Source organism: Macaca nemestrina, chromosome 14 (genome assembly GCF_043159975.1).
Source record: "Macaca nemestrina isolate mMacNem1 chromosome 14, mMacNem.hap1, whole genome shotgun sequence".
Taxonomy (NCBI): Eukaryota; Metazoa; Chordata; class Mammalia; order Primates; family Cercopithecidae; genus Macaca; species Macaca nemestrina.
Window position 1 is genome coordinate 61794292 of NC_092138.1, and position 16007 is coordinate 61810298.

General features: G+C 36.6%; 1 long non-coding RNA gene across 1 annotated transcript in view; it reads left to right on the plus strand.

Moving 5' to 3' along the window:
• The window catches only part of LOC105485634 (uncharacterized), a 376161-nt gene that overhangs the window by 327905 nt on the left and 32249 nt on the right, over positions 1-16007 (plus strand). The gene's annotated exons all lie outside the window — the stretch shown is intronic.

Consider the following 16007-nt stretch of genomic DNA (forward strand, 5'->3'; position numbering starts at 1 on the left):
ACTCCAAAGAGTCTATATGATCAAGATGTTGTTCTCACTAACTATGGGTCAGATTCTCTTTTTTACTTTGAAATAATTTCAGATTATAAGATCATTATTAATTACATTAAGAGCATAAGAAAATGCAAAGCTAGTACAGAGAGACACTTTACCCAGTTTCCCCCAAAGATTGTATCTTCCATCAATATAGAACAGTAATATTGGCATGGTATAATGTGTATGTGTATTTCTATGCCACGTTATCATGTATAGATTCCTGTAGCAATTCTCTGTGTCCACACCCAAATCTCACGTTGAATTGTAATCTTCAATGTTGGGGAAGGGACCTGGTGAAGGTGATTAGATCATCGGGGCAGATTTCCCCCTTGCTGTTCTCATGACGGTGAGTTATCATTAGATCTGGTTGTTTGAAAGTGTGTAGCACTTCCGCCTTCGCTCTCTCTCCCCTCTCTGCCGTGTGAAAAAGGTGCTTGCTTCTCCTTCAATCTTCCACCATGATTATAAGTTTCCTGAGGCCTACCAGTCATGCTTCCTGTACAGCCTGTGGAACTGTGAGTCAATTAAACCTCTTTTCTTCATAAATTACCCAGTCTCAGGTATTTATTTGTAGCAATGTGAGAATGGACTAATACAGATTGTTTAGTAGTTTACTGTTGAGTTTGAAAGTTCTTTACATATTTAGATATGAGAACTCAGAAATGTGGCTAGTAAATGTTTTTCCCAATCTGTAGCTTGGCTTTTAATCCCCTTCCCAAAGTTCTTCACATAGAAGAACTTTGCGTGAAGTTTAACATTTTAACTTTTAATTTTTATAAGGTACTATATATTGATCTCTTATTTTATGAATCTTGATTTTGTAGACCAGGATGTTACCTTATCTGGTAGGAAGAATACGAAGAAGTCTGTCTACTCCATCCTGTTCAGAATCAGAAGTACTCATAAAATTTGTTTTTTAAACTAGAATTTGCGTTATGCTTACTTGCAAATTTTAAAACAAACAAACAAATTTTAAAACACCCTGTGGGAGTGTGGTTTGCAACTTTTTACTTCATTTTATATTTTCAGAATAAGACTTGAACATTATTTTAGGAGTAAAATAGTCCTAAAGTCTTATAGAAAAAAATAAACCAGAGCTTTCTCTTTCCTACATTCTTCTTCCACAAGTCTTGCCTCTCAGAAATAGTAATTAACCCTTTAGCTGTTTCACTATTTATTGGCTTTGATATTTGTAAATAATGTTCTCATTGATACTTCCTAGCTTATTAATTTTAGACATTTAATTTAATTCTTATTATGGATGATTATTTGGCTTTCACAATAACTCCCACTTTGATCCAACCATCATTTCATAATAATTGTATAATTTTGGTTAAATCAATGCTCAGTGTTTACATTATTATAACTTTGTGACTGTTGTTCACTGTTGTGCCAATTAATATTCTCTAATTACGTTTTCTTTCCCGTACATTTGACTTTACCTGCAATCAATAACTTTTTATTTTTTTTTACTCATATGCTTGTTACTTATAGTCTCTCAAGCCTGTTTAATACATGGCCATAACCACTGAATAACCATTTGCATCTTATTCTGGTGGCCACTCTCCTACGGCACTCCTTCCTACTAGTCCAATAGGGAGCATTTTGTTTCTTAGTCCTGCTTAACAGCTGTCATACAAGAACTTTGGTTTTCTCCTCTTCTGTCTTGGAACCCAATTTTCTAGAGCCAATATTTTCACTTACCTTGTCATTTTCTTTCTTCCTAGTTTTTGTAGGCACACATAAGCAGTGGCTTGCTGAAGCAAAGTGCATAGGACATACATTTTTGAGATGTTCTCTCTCTTAAAATATTTGTATTCCTTCCTCATGCTTGATTAATAGCTTATCAGGTTAGAAAATTTATTTCAGTTAAAATTTGGAAAGTATTCTTTACTGTCATCCAGCTTCTTTACATTGCTGATGAAAGGATCAGCATCTTTCCAATTACTCCGTATTATGAGCATGTACTCTTTATGTCTTGACACTTGCAGACAGTTTCTTTTAATTCCTTGTATTCTGAAATGTTTGAAGGTAGCAGACATTGATTCATGAATTGTCTCTATAACATAGAAGTGCAAGGTGAAGCACCCAGTGATGATATAGAAGCTGCAGCAAGTTATTCAGAAGATCCCATTAAGATTATTGACGAAAGTGGATCTTGTCTCTGTCTTCTTCTCCTTCACTCCCCCTTCTTTCATTCTACCCTAATTTCACAAGGTCTCCAAATTCCCATTGTGACTTTCACCCCATCATTGGCCTTACCCCTAAAACCCTACAACCAGAGGCACCTCTGCCTTGGCACCCACATTTTCACTCCTACTTTTCCTGCTCATGATAATAAAGGGGATCTCATGAAGATGAAGAGTAGATTTGTGGTTACCAGAGGCTGGGAAGGGGAGCGAGGTGGGGGATGAAGAGAATGTGATTAATGGTACAAATATGTAAAGTTTGATAGAAAAAAATAAGACCTATGTTTGATAGATCAGCAGGGTGACTACAGTTTAAAATAATCTATTATATATTTCAAAATAGCTAGAAGAGAATTATTCACATGCTTTTAGCATAAAGATAAATATTTAAGATAATGAATATCCAAATTGCATTGACTTGATCTTTACAAATTATGTGAATGCATTAAATTATTACATGTATCAAAAAAATAGGTACATGATCATTTATCAATAATAAATATGTTTTAAAATCCAATGTACATAGAAAAAATAGGTACATCAAGAAGTTAATAGAATTTATTTCTGAGAATTTATTTCTGACAAAAATAATATTAAGAACTTATTTCTGAGACTATTTGGACATACAGAAATAATAGAAATTCATGAACACCTTCTTCTTCCAACTGTCACAAGTGCCTGATTCTTGGCAATTATAGCTTTAACTCCATTTTGTTTCTTCTGCCTCCTGTACAAAAACTATTGATCCTCAGGCATAGAATTACTTACATTTCTTGACAGTAAGCAATTCATGGCGAACACCTGCCTCCTTAAATCTTCCCTCAAATCATCTAATATGAAGCCAAATTATATAACAAGTCCTTCCACCACACTCTCATTGAGACATGCCACATGTGCTGATGGGTTCAGTCTTCCTTCTTACATCAAGTAACCCAAATTCTTGTGACTGCAAGTCTCTCTGGTAGTCTTTGAACAGTGAGCATTACCAGCAATAAGGCACACCGTCCTCTGAAACTTTACAGTTTACTCATCTACAAAAAGAGGAAATCAAACTGATAGCATTGGCCTGATTGTCTCCAAGGGACTTTCCAGTTCTGTCATGCCATAGCCATAAGAGTTTGCTATTTTTCTCCCTTCCATCTGATTTTATGTATTAACCAAATCTCTGAGAAACTACAATAATGATTGTTTCTACTTTTTATAAGAGAAGATTTACAATAATTAGGACAAATGCTATTCTAAAGGACAGTTCTCTAGTGGTCTCAGAGAGAATGATTAACAGCAGTGTTCCTATGTAATCTATGCAAAGCTTTGAAGTCAGAAGTACCAGAAACCAAGATTTATGCTATAAATAATCGTATAATCCTATATGTAGGCTTTATAGTCTTCGTCTTCCTCTGGGGTTTTAACAATTTTACAGAAATTGAAACATAGAAGTAAATTTTTTGGCATGGTAGTTTATAAACCAAATGTGGTTAAAAGCAACTGAGTAATCTTCACTTATGCAGATACAATGATGAAGTCAGTAAATAGCATGCAATTTAATTATATTTCTGATGCATATGACACATCAGTTATACATCATAATATTTATTTAGTTTAGAAGCTTCTTTCTATCTTTTGTTGAAATTTGGCTGAATGGAAATTTGGCTGAATGGATCATTTTGATTTAATAAGTTTTTATTAGAGAATAAAGATCTCTCTCCCTATAGTTCAGAGAAATTTATTTAAATTTCAATGAAGAAAGATGTGAGAGGAAATGTTGCTAGTGAAGGGAAGAGGTTCATATAGAATAATCAAAGACAACTGACTGCCAAAGAAAAGAAGAGTATGAACAAGAAGAGCAGCAACACTGTCAAAAGAAAGCCTCTGCAGAGAAAACAGTTTGTAGAGAAGCAGCTCTCACTAATGTTAAAAGGGCTATGCACTAAGATAACCTTTTGGATTGTAGAAGCAGACATTTCTTGGAAAACTGCCAAAAAAAAAAAAAAAAAAAAATCCAGGAAAAAATCTTCATAAAACAGCAGTGGTGGAAGAATTAAAGTGTTTCTAGAAAGTATGTATTTTCTCATATCAGGTAATGTTTTAAATAAAAAGTTTAATCATTCTGCCAAATGTACTTACTACTGACGGTTTCTATGGTAGTGTCTTATTTTATTAAACTGATGCATTGTGTGGGCAGCTGAGGGGTACTATATTCAGATCTGGTAATAATTCTAGCTCTGCCCACTCCTATATAAGTCGCTTCCCTTTCCCCTTCCTCAGTAAAACAAGGATCGAGACAAAGTGATCAGTAATATTTCTCCCTAGTCTAAAATCATAGTATTCAGAGTTCAAGAAGAATCATGCTGAATAGCAGAATCTTGTCTATAAAATACCAATGGCAATAGCATTTGTTATGATAATTATTTTTGCCTTGGGTCTTCCAAAAAAGAAGCCACATCAGTGTTTGCACTTCTGGTAATAACAAAGTAGATAACTGGAACTAATATTCCTACATAGAGAAAGTAAAAAATCTTGAGAAATTTATTTTTTTTTTATTTATTTATTTTTTTTGAGATGGAGTCTTGCTCTGTTGCCCAGGCTGGAGTGCAGTGGCCGGATCTCAGCTCACTGCAAGCTCCGCCTCCCGGGTTCTGGCCATTCTCCTGCCTCAGCCTCCCGAGTAGCTGGGACTACAGGCGCCCGCCGCCTCACCCGGCTAGTTTTTTGTATTTTTTAGTAGAGACGGGGTTTCACCGTTTTAGCCAGGATGGTCTCGATCTCCTGACCTCGTGATCCGCCCGTCTCGGCCTCCCAAAGTGCTGGGATTACAGGCTTGAACCACCGCGCCCGGCCTCGAGAAATTTTTAAATCTACTTTAAGACATCACAAATACAATGTATTGGAGAATCATCAGGCCAAGGTCCAGAAGATGGAAATCCTGGGATATGAGTGTGATTTTCATGTTGCTTATTCTTAGGCACATTTGTTGACTCGGGAGAGGCTGTTGAAAAGAGGAGTGGCTGGGCAGTTCTTCTCAACATACTGTAAGTGTAAGGGGCTAAGAATTGGAGTTTGGAACCCTCTGCGAAGGTGAGGAGCACAGGAGCATTCACACATTGGGCTGGAGTCGCTCTATCCCAGGGTAATGGTGAAACAAAGGTAGACTGGCCCTTGCAATACAGATGCTCAGCCTCAAACTCTCGCAATCCCTAAAACCAAATTAACATCATTCCAAATAGATATTCCTCCAGTCCTTAGCCGAGTTAAGTTAAAAAAAAAAAAAGAAAAATGCTCTCTAGAAAAACATATCATCATCCTAGGCTTTAAACTTTGTCTTCAAATAGTTCTTCAAATATAAATTATGCAATATAAATTTTTTTTAAAAGCCACCCAAGGAGATGAGATCCCTTATTTAATACCTCTATTTCTCCATGTAGTATTCTACATTAACAAACTATGAACTTGTTTTGCCTTCCTGGTTGAACTGTGAGCCCTTTTGTGGCTCTCCAGTATATAACAATGTCAAAAAATATAGGTAAACTATAGAAAATGCCATAAGGAAAGTACAGACAACGCTGTTGGTGGAAATGCAAATTAGTTCAGCTCCTGTGGAAAGAAGTTTAAGGATTTCTCAAAGAACTGAAAATATAACTACCATTAGACCCAGCAATCCCATGACTGGGTATATACCCAAAGGAAAATAAATTATTCTACCAAAAAGACACCTGCACTCGTGCTTATCACAGCACTACTCACAATAACAAAGACATGGAAACAACGTAGGTGCCCATCAGCAGTGGACTGGATTTTAAAAAGTGGTACATATATACCATGTAATACTACACAGCATAAAAAAGAGTAAAATCATGTCCTTTGTAGCAACATGGTTGCAGCTGGAGGCCATTATCCTAAGCAAATTAACATAGAAACAGAAAACCAATTATCACATATTCTCACTTATAAATGGAAGCTAAGCCCTGTATAGAAATGGATATAAAGATGGGAACAATAGACACCAGGACTCTAAAAGGAGAGCAAGAGGGAGGGGGCCAAGGGCTGAAAAATTCCTGTCAGGTGCTATGTTCACTCTCTGGGTGATGGGATCAATAGAAGCACAAACTTCAGCATCATGCAATATACCCTTGTAGTAAACCTGCAAGTGTGCCCCCTGAATCTAAAACTTAATTTTAAATTTAAAAAAAGGAAAAGAAAAAGAGAAAAGTATAGATAAAAATATACAGGGTCCCTTGGGAGAAGAATAATCCTGCAGAGGGGGGGATTCATTTATTCACTCATTCATTCATACATCCACCATTGCATAAACACAGGCCCTGTATACCTAACCATCTTTTAGATTAAAATATGAATACCATTCCTCAGAGGGCCTGTATTAGTCAGAGCTCCCTAGAGGGACAGAACTAATAGGATAGATACACTATATATAAAGGGGAGCTTATTAAGTATTAACTTACATGATCACAAGATCCCACAATAGGCTGTCTGCAAGCTTGAGACACAAGGAAAGCCAGTCCGAGTCTCAAAACTGAAGAATTTGGAATCTGATGTTTGAGGGCAGGAAGTACCCAGCACGGAAGAAAGATGTGGGCTGGGAGGTTAGGCTAGTCTTCCTTTTCACCTTTTTCTGCCTGCTTTATATTAGCCGGCCACTGATTAGATTGTGTCCACCAGATTAAGGGTGGATCTGCCTTTCCCAGCTCACTGATTCAAATGTTAATCTCCTTTGACAACACCGTCATAGACACACCCAGGATCAATACTTTGTATCCTTCAATCCAATCGAGTTGATGCTCAGTATTAACCATCACAGGGCCCATAACAGGGGACATCATGCAGAAACTGTCCTCTATAAATCCTGCCTAAAGTATAGCTGTTCTTGTGTGTTCTCTCAGCAGATTAGGCTTGTGGGGAAACTTTCTGATTTTGGACACCTTCTAGTTTTTTCTAGTCAGTGGTGTGCTCAAGCCAGTAAAACCACAACCACCTTGGCCTTAAGATGGTTTGGTTTTAAAGAAAAGTGTTACCTGTCTCCAACTGACAGATTTCAGGTTAATAGACCTAAATGTGGGGCTCTTCCCTGTCCTGAGGGCAGAAAAGCTGAAAGTCAGCTTAAGTTTGAGAAAACCTGAGTCTAGCTCTCTTACTGTCTGCTACTGCCAGGCCAATGGGTCCATGAGGAATTTTGCAGCAATGCTCACCCTCCCCGGGGTCTCTACAACATAGCCCACAGTGCATTGTGTTTTACTTATCAGAGCATAGACTCTAACGCATCAGGTTGTGGCAAAAGAGGCTGTACAATTTTTTTTTTTTTTTTTTGAGACAGAGTCTCGCTGTGTTGCCCAGACTGGAGTGCAATGGTGCAATCTCAGCTCACTGCAACTTCTGCCGCCTGGGTTCAAGTGATTCTCCCACTTCAGCCTCCCAAGTAGCTATAGGCATGTGCCACCATGCCTGGCTAATTTTCGTTTTTTTTTTTATTAGAGACAGAGTTTTGCCATGTTGGCTAGGCTGGCCTTGAACTCCTGAACTCAAGTGATCCACCCACCTCAGCCTCCCAAAGTACTGGTATTACAGGTCTGAGCCACCACGCTCAGCCTTGTACAAATTTTTGTTTCACATTAATTTCTGTTTCTCAGCATTATCACAAGGTGATTTCAGATACTTGAGTTCCAGACATTACTACCCACAATAGTTATGGGTGAAAGATTCAATCCAGAATTGGGACACACACAAGTGCAAATTGTTTGAAAAGCCAAAAGTAGCCTCTCAAGTTTCACAGGCAGTTTGCTCAAGGCATTAGCAACTGAGACACATGTGGGAAGCAGAACAGGACAGATAAGGGCACATATGCTTCTGAGTCAGGTGACCTGTGCTCACATCTTGGCCCTGCCATTTGCTCTCTGTGTGATACTGAGGGAATTACTAACCTCTTGGTCCCCAGTTTGCTCATCTATAAAATGAGGTATTGTTGGGTTTTCTATAGGAAACCTGTTTGTTGTAAAGATTAAATGACATCATTCATGTGAAGTGTCTTTGAGCACATTGCCTGGCATATGACAAGTGCCCAATAAATTACTTGTAAGTTGTTACTGTGTGGTGTTGTTGTTGTTACATGCAAATTATACACAGAACACTATTCATAAAATTGTCATGTCATTTCCTCCTAGAGGCAGATACATTGCACTTACAGTGTGTAAAAAGAGTGCCTGGGATGGAAGTCACTGCCTATCATATAGTTAGTGGTCAAAAAATGGCAGTTCAATTATTGATCCATTCTCTCCTTCCTGTGCAATCAGTTCTTGATTTTCCATTGTGACAAAGAGGGAAAGAGATGTTGACAATCAAAAATGTTTTGTATTCCAAAAATTATGTATACTTAGCTTATAGAAGAGTGTTTTATACAACTTTTATAGAAGAATATGTTTAATGTTCATACAACTCAAGTCAAAGTAACTCATTCACCCTTTCCTTCAGTCAACAAATGCTAACTGAGACTAAGTCACATACCAGGCACTGTGTTGAATGTCCAGGATACAGGCAGGAACAAGACTGCTGGCCTCTGTTATCAGGCAGCTTAAATTCTAATGGTGGCAACCAAGGTTATTACTGCTTTCATGAGCCATAGGCATTTTCATGTGCTTCTTTCTCCATAATAATATATTTAAAATTATATTTCATGACTGTGTTGGTATCAAGACTATTAATATTATATATTAAAACATTTGTTTAACCTAGACATTTATTTTTGTCTTCTGATTTTAAAAGAAATTAAAACAATTCATGGATCTCTAAGAGTATTATGGGTCCTATGCACTATGACTTCTGTGCCTGACGAAAAAGGTGACAGCAAAGCAAAGTGAACATGGAAACAAAAGATTCCAACTGACTTCTTTTGGTGACCATTTGAAGGTACATTTCATATATCATGCATTTCAGCTTAAGGGCATTCTCTTATGTACCCACAATACTATGATAATGCCTCAAAAATTAAGGTTAATTTGTGAAACTACAGTATTTTTAGCCTAAATTATAGTACTTAGTCCCACATCATATAATTTTTGTATTTTATATCGATACTTCAATTTTTTTTTTTTTTTTTTTTGAGATGGAGACCCACTCTTATTTCCCAGGCTGGAGTGCAATGGCGCGACCTCGGCTTACAGCAGCCTCCACCTCCTGGGTTCAAGCAATTCTCCTGCCTCAGCCTCCCAAGTAGCTGGGATTACAGGTGCCCCGCCACCAGGCCTGGCTAATTTTTTTGTATTTTTTAGTAGAGATGGGGTTTCACCACATTGGCTAGGCTGGTCTCGAACTCCTCAATAGATCCACCCACCTCAGCCTCCCAAAGTGCTGGGATTACAAGCATGAGCCATCGCACCCAGCCGATACTTCAATTTTAAGCCAAAGTTATATTACCTGACCTAACCATTCACATTATTTGCTAGATTTATCTTTGGATAACATTTGACTGTCAAAATAATGACTGATTTTTAATGCTTAAAATGTTTCTTGTGCTAAACTTGTATTGATGCTTTATTGAGACACAAATTTCTCTATCCTGTTTTTTTTTTTGTATTCTTTAATTTTTCTCCTTTGACATTTTTTTCTTTGTCCACAAAATTCTTAGTACATACCCCTCTTCAGAAGTTTTGTCATGAATCAAGTTGCCTAAGCTGAAATAGGAGAGAGAATTGTCTTATTTCATTTGCCAGATGTTACTTTATAAAGTGCATATGAAAGTTACTGAAGTTAACTAGCAGATATATTATAGATCTTATCTATACTATAGTGTCTTATCTATAGTGTATCTTCCAGAATAAACTGTATCTAACTTACAACAAAACTTTAATATAAATGATCTTATGACCTGAAGAAGGTCATTTGGGAGGATGGCAAAAGTAATTGTTATCAGTAAACAGATATAGGCTTAACTATCAACCTTGACATCTTAAATAATTCTAACCCCTGTAAGCCATGGTCACAGCTGAAAAATTGGGATGATAACACTAACTTATGAACTTAACACAAGGTCAATCTCCTGCTTCCCTATCTCTTCCTTGGTATTTCCCAAAGAAACCATCCCCAATGATAGCTCCAACAAAGAGAGCTATGCCTCCCATAAAATATTCATATCTTGCACACATGATGTTCAATTCGTGGTCTCATTTACAAGTAACAAAATAAGAGGAGATAATCAAAGCAACAGACATTTATTTTATTTAAAATATATGAAACAAACTACCTGACATTTTCAGTAACAAAAAAATTTTAATCAGGATTTTGAGATTGCCAGAGAAATCAGGCAAGGAAAATAAATAAAAGACATCCAAATTTGAAATGAAGAATTCAAGCTGTTCCTCTTTGCTGATGGTATGATCTTATATCTAGAAAAACCTAAAGACCCCACAAAAAATCTCTCAGATTTGTTTAAATGAATTCAGTAGAGTTGCAGTTTATAAAATCAGTGTGCAAAAATTAGTAGCATTTCTGTACACCAATCATGAACTAGTTGAGAAATAAATTAAGAAGGCAGTCCCATTTATAATGGCTATAAAAATAAAATAAAATACCTGGGATAAATTTAACCAAGGAAGTGAAAGATCTCTACAAGAAAAACTCCAAAATGTTATTGAAAGAAATTGAAGATGACACAAACAAATGAAAAAAAAAAACCCATGTTAATAGATTGAAAGAATCAATATCATTAAAGTAAGCATAATGCCAAAAACAATCTACAGATTCAATACAGTCCCTATCAAAATATTTTTATTCTTCACAGAATTAGAAAAAAACAAAATTTATATCGAATCAAAAAGAGTCTAAACAATCAAAATAATTCCGAGCAAAAAGGATAAAGTTAGAGGCATCATACGACCTGACTTAAAAATATATCACAAGGCTGTAGTAACCAAAACAGCATGATGTTGGCATAAAAATGGGCAAACGGATGGAATAGGATACAGAACCTAGAAATAAAGCCATATATTTATAGCCAATTGATCTTCAACAAAGCCAACAAGAATGTACATTGGAGAATGGATGCCCTCTTTAATATATGGTGCTGAGAAAATTGTATAGCCCTATACAGAAGAATTAAACTGGACCCCTGTCTCTCACCATGTACAAAAGTCAATTCAAAATGGATTAAGTATTTAAATGTAAGACCCAAAACTATAAAAATAGTCAAAGAAAACCTAGGAAAAACTCACCAGGACTTTGGTCTAAGCAAAGAATTTATGACTAAAAAACAAAAAGCCTCGAAAGCACAGGCAGCAAAAGCAGAATATAGACAAATGGGACTTAATTAAACTAAAAAGCTTCAGAATAGCAAAAAAAAAAAAAAAAAATCAATACAGTAAAGATACAACCTGTTGAATGGATAAAAATATTTGCAAACTATTCTGACAGGTGACTAATATCCAGAAATACAAGGAACTCAAGCAACTCAACAGAAAAAGTAATAATAATAATAATAATTCCATTAAAAAGTGGGCAAAGGACATGAATAGACATTTCTCAAAAGAAGACATACAAAGGCTAACAGGTATACGAAAAAATCTCAACATCACTAATCATCAGAAAAATGCAAATCAAAACCACGGTAAGGCTGGGCACACGTGGCTCACGCCTGTAATCCCAGCACTTTGGGAGGCCAAGGCAGGCAGATAACTTGAGCTTAGGAGTTCGAGACCAGCCTGGGCACCATGGTGAGACACAGTCTCTACAAAAACTACAAAAGATTAGCCAGGTGTGGTGGCACATGCCTGTGGTTCCAGATACTGAGGGGGCTGAGGCAGGAAGATGGCTTGAGCTCAGGAGGCAGAAGTTGTGGTGAGCTGAGATCATGCCACTCCACTCCAGCCTGGACAAAAGAGGTACTGTATCAAAGGAAAACACACACACACACACACACACACACAGAAAGTGAGATTTCATCTCACACAAGTCAGAATAGCTATTGTTAAAAAGTCAAAAAACAGACATTGGTGAGAATGCACAGAAAAGGAAGTTCTTATACACTTTCGATGGGAACATAAACTAGTACAACCACTATGGAAAGCACTATGGAGATTTGTCAAAAACTAAAAATAGAATCACCGTTCAATCTAGCAATCCTATTACTGGGTATCTACCCAAAGAAAAAGAAATAAATATATCAAAAAGACATCTGCACTTGCATGTTTGCGGCAGCACTACTTACAATATCTAAGAGACGGAATCATTAAGTGTCCATCAGCAAATGAATGGATAAATAAAATGTGCCATATCTGCACAATGGAATAATATTCAGCCATTAAAAAGAGTAAAATGACATCATTTGCAGCAACATGGATGGAATTGAAGGTCATTATCGTAAGTTAAATAAGTCAGGCACAAAAAGACAAGAATCACATGTTCTCACTTATATGTGGGACCTAAAAATTTTCAACACATGGAGGTAGAGAATAGAAAAATAGATAACAGAGACTGGAAAAGAAATGTGGTGGTGCATTTCCTGGATGTTCTTTTTGCCTCACATATTCCAGATTTGAAGCTGAAAAAGCTGGCAACCTGGAAACAGATAAAGTCACACAAAACAGCTCCAAAATAAGACTGGACTCAAAATCAGCTAAAGGACCAGGTCAAAAGCAGCCTAGAATGATTTTTAGATAATAACCAGTGCATTGCAGCCAAACACCAGAGAAAGAAATGGTGGTTTAACCCCACTCTCATCACCAAAGACTAAGTGAAGAGCCTATACTTCCACCCTTGGGAGGCTGCAAGAAGGGACCCCAGCAACCACCAAGGTTATGTCAGAGAAGGCCAACTAGGGAGCTGAGACTTTCATTCCCACTGGCCAGTAATGAGGTGATCACCTCCATTTCCACTTCCACATACGGTGTCAAAGAAGACCATATGGGCATCCTGGCCTTCAACCTTCACCGGGAAGTAGCAAATAAACCCCAAGCAAACATAAAAAGGAAATAATGAAGATAAAAGCAAAAAGCAATTAAACTGAAACAGAAGAATAGTACAGAAAAAGCAATAAAACAAAAAGCTAGCACTTTGAAAATGTCAATACAATTAGCAAACCTATAGCAAGACTGACAGAGAGAAAGAGAGAGAAGACACAAATTATTAATATCAGGTATCCAAAGGATACTTGAAGACATCAAAAGGAATACTACTAACAACTCCACATACACAAATTTGAAAACTTAGACAAAATTGACAAATTTTTTTGAAAAACACAAACCACCTGACAAAGATTCTTTACTTGGCCAAGCTTTAGTAAGGCTTCTAAACCTTCTGCTAGGCCCATCTGTGTACTTCCTTGTAAAGTGCAATTTTAGCAAAGAACACTGCTAAGTCATTTTGAGAAGAATCCCCCATGTTCCATATGCAATCAGGCTCCTCACCCTCTACCATCCTCCAAGTGATGTCTGACTACCCTGGCTTGCCTTCAGCAAGAATACTGTTAGGTTGGTTTAGCCAGAATCCCCTCGACTCCTGATGTTTCCTCTAAGTAATTTTCCATCCACTGACCCCCACAATGCTCCTTGACTATAATTTCTCCTTGCTTATGCTGTATGCAGAGTTGAGCCAATGTCTCTCCCCTACTGCAAGACCTCATTGCAATGGTCCCTATACCCATCACAGTGGTCCTGAATAAAGTTTTCCTTGCTATGCTTTAGAAGTATCATTGAATAATTTCTCTTTAACACATTACAATTCATCCAATATGAAATTGAAATTTTGAATAGCCTTATAACTGTTTAAAAAATTGAATTTGTAATTTTAAAAACTCCTCAAGACGAAATCTTTAGGACCAGATGTTTTCACCAGAGAATTCTACCAAATGTTTAGAGAATAATTAACATTGATTCTACACAATAATTCTAGAAAATAAAAGAGAAGGGAACACATTTTATAACGTTCTGTAAAAGAGAAAGGAACACTTCCCAATTTATTTAATTAAGCTGGCATTACTCTGATACCAAAGCCAGACAAAGACACTACAAAAAAGTAAAATACCAATACTTCTCATTAATACAGATGCAAAAATTTTCAAAATAATATTCTGTTTTGGGGTTTTCTCTTTAAAGATGGGGTCTCACTATGTTGCCCAGGCTGAATTCAAACTTCTAGAGTCAAGCGATGCTCCCACTTCAGCCCCCGGAGTAGCTGGCACTACAGGTGTGCACCATACCTAGCCCAAAATAATATTAGCACATAGAATTCATCAATATATAAACAGATTATATATCATTGCCAAGTGGGAGGCTTCAATATTTAAAGTGCAATCAGTGTAACCCATTATATTAGCAGATAAGAAGAACAAAAAAAAAAATCACAAAAATCAATGCAGAAAAAGCAGTGACATAATTCAACACCTACTCATGACTTTAATTTTTTTTCAGAAAATTTAGAGGGGAGACCAGGTGTGATGGCTTTCACCTGTAATCCCAGCACTTTGGGAGGCCAAGATAAATGGATCACTTGAGGTCAGGAGTTCGGGACCAGCCTGGCCAATAGGTCAAAACCCCATCTCTACTAAAAATACAAAAATTAACTAGGCATGGTGGTGCACACCTGTAATCCCAGCTGTTTGGGAGGGTGAGACACGAGAATTGGTTGCAGAGGCTGCAGTAAACCAAGATCACACCACTGCACTCCAGCCTGGGTGACAGAGTGAGACTTGGTCTTGAAAAAAAAGGAACAGAAGGAAATGTCTTCAACTTGATGAACAGTATCTACAACACAATCTGCAGTTAACATTATAATATTGAATACTTTCCCTACAAGACTGGAACAATGCAAGGATGTCTTATTCAGCATAGTACTGGAAGTTCTACCCAGAGCAACAGGCGAGAAAAAGAAATAAAAGACATATATATCACAAAGGAATAAATAAAAGTGTTTGAAGGTTACATGATTGTCAACTTGGAAAATGGCAAGGAATCTATCAAAAAAAACCTCATAAAATAAATGACTTCAGCAAGGTCACAGAATGCAAGAAAACATACAAAATAAGTTATGTTTCTACATACTAGCAATGAACATGTGAACAACAAAATTAATAATTCAATACCATTTATAATTGCTCAAAATATAAATATTTAGGTGCAAATCTAGCAAAACATGTACAGGACGTGTGTCCTAAAAGCTGCAAAACTAATAAAAAGAAAAGAAAAAGGAGAGAAGAGGAAGCAGGAGAGAGTGAAAGAAAAGATAGGAAAAAAGAAGGAAAGGAAAGAAGAGAAGGAGAGAGGGAGGGAAGGAAGGCCAGAGAGGAAAGGAGAGAGAGAGATCTAAATAAGTGGAGAGATGTACTGTACTCATAGATCAAAAGACTAAATCTATAAGGAAACCAATTCTCCTCAAACTGATGTACAGGTTTAACATAATTTATATCAAAATCCCAGCAATATCCTTTTATATATAGACAAGATTATTCTAAAATTTATATGAAAAGTAAAAGGAACTAGAATAGTAAAACAACTTTGAAAGAGAAAAATAAAGTGTAAAAAATCATCTACCAAACTTCAAGATTTATCATATAGCTACAGTAATCAGGAGTGTGATATTGCCAGAGTGATAAGCATAATCGAACAGAACAGAGAACCCAGAAATAAACAATATGCTCAACTGGTTTTTGACGGAAGTACAAAGCAATTCAGTGACTTGCTCAATAATGGTGCTCAGAAACTAGACATCCTTAAGCAAAACAAAAAAAGAAACATAAACAAAAATTAATCCAAATGGGTTATAGAATTAGATGTAAATTATAAAACATAA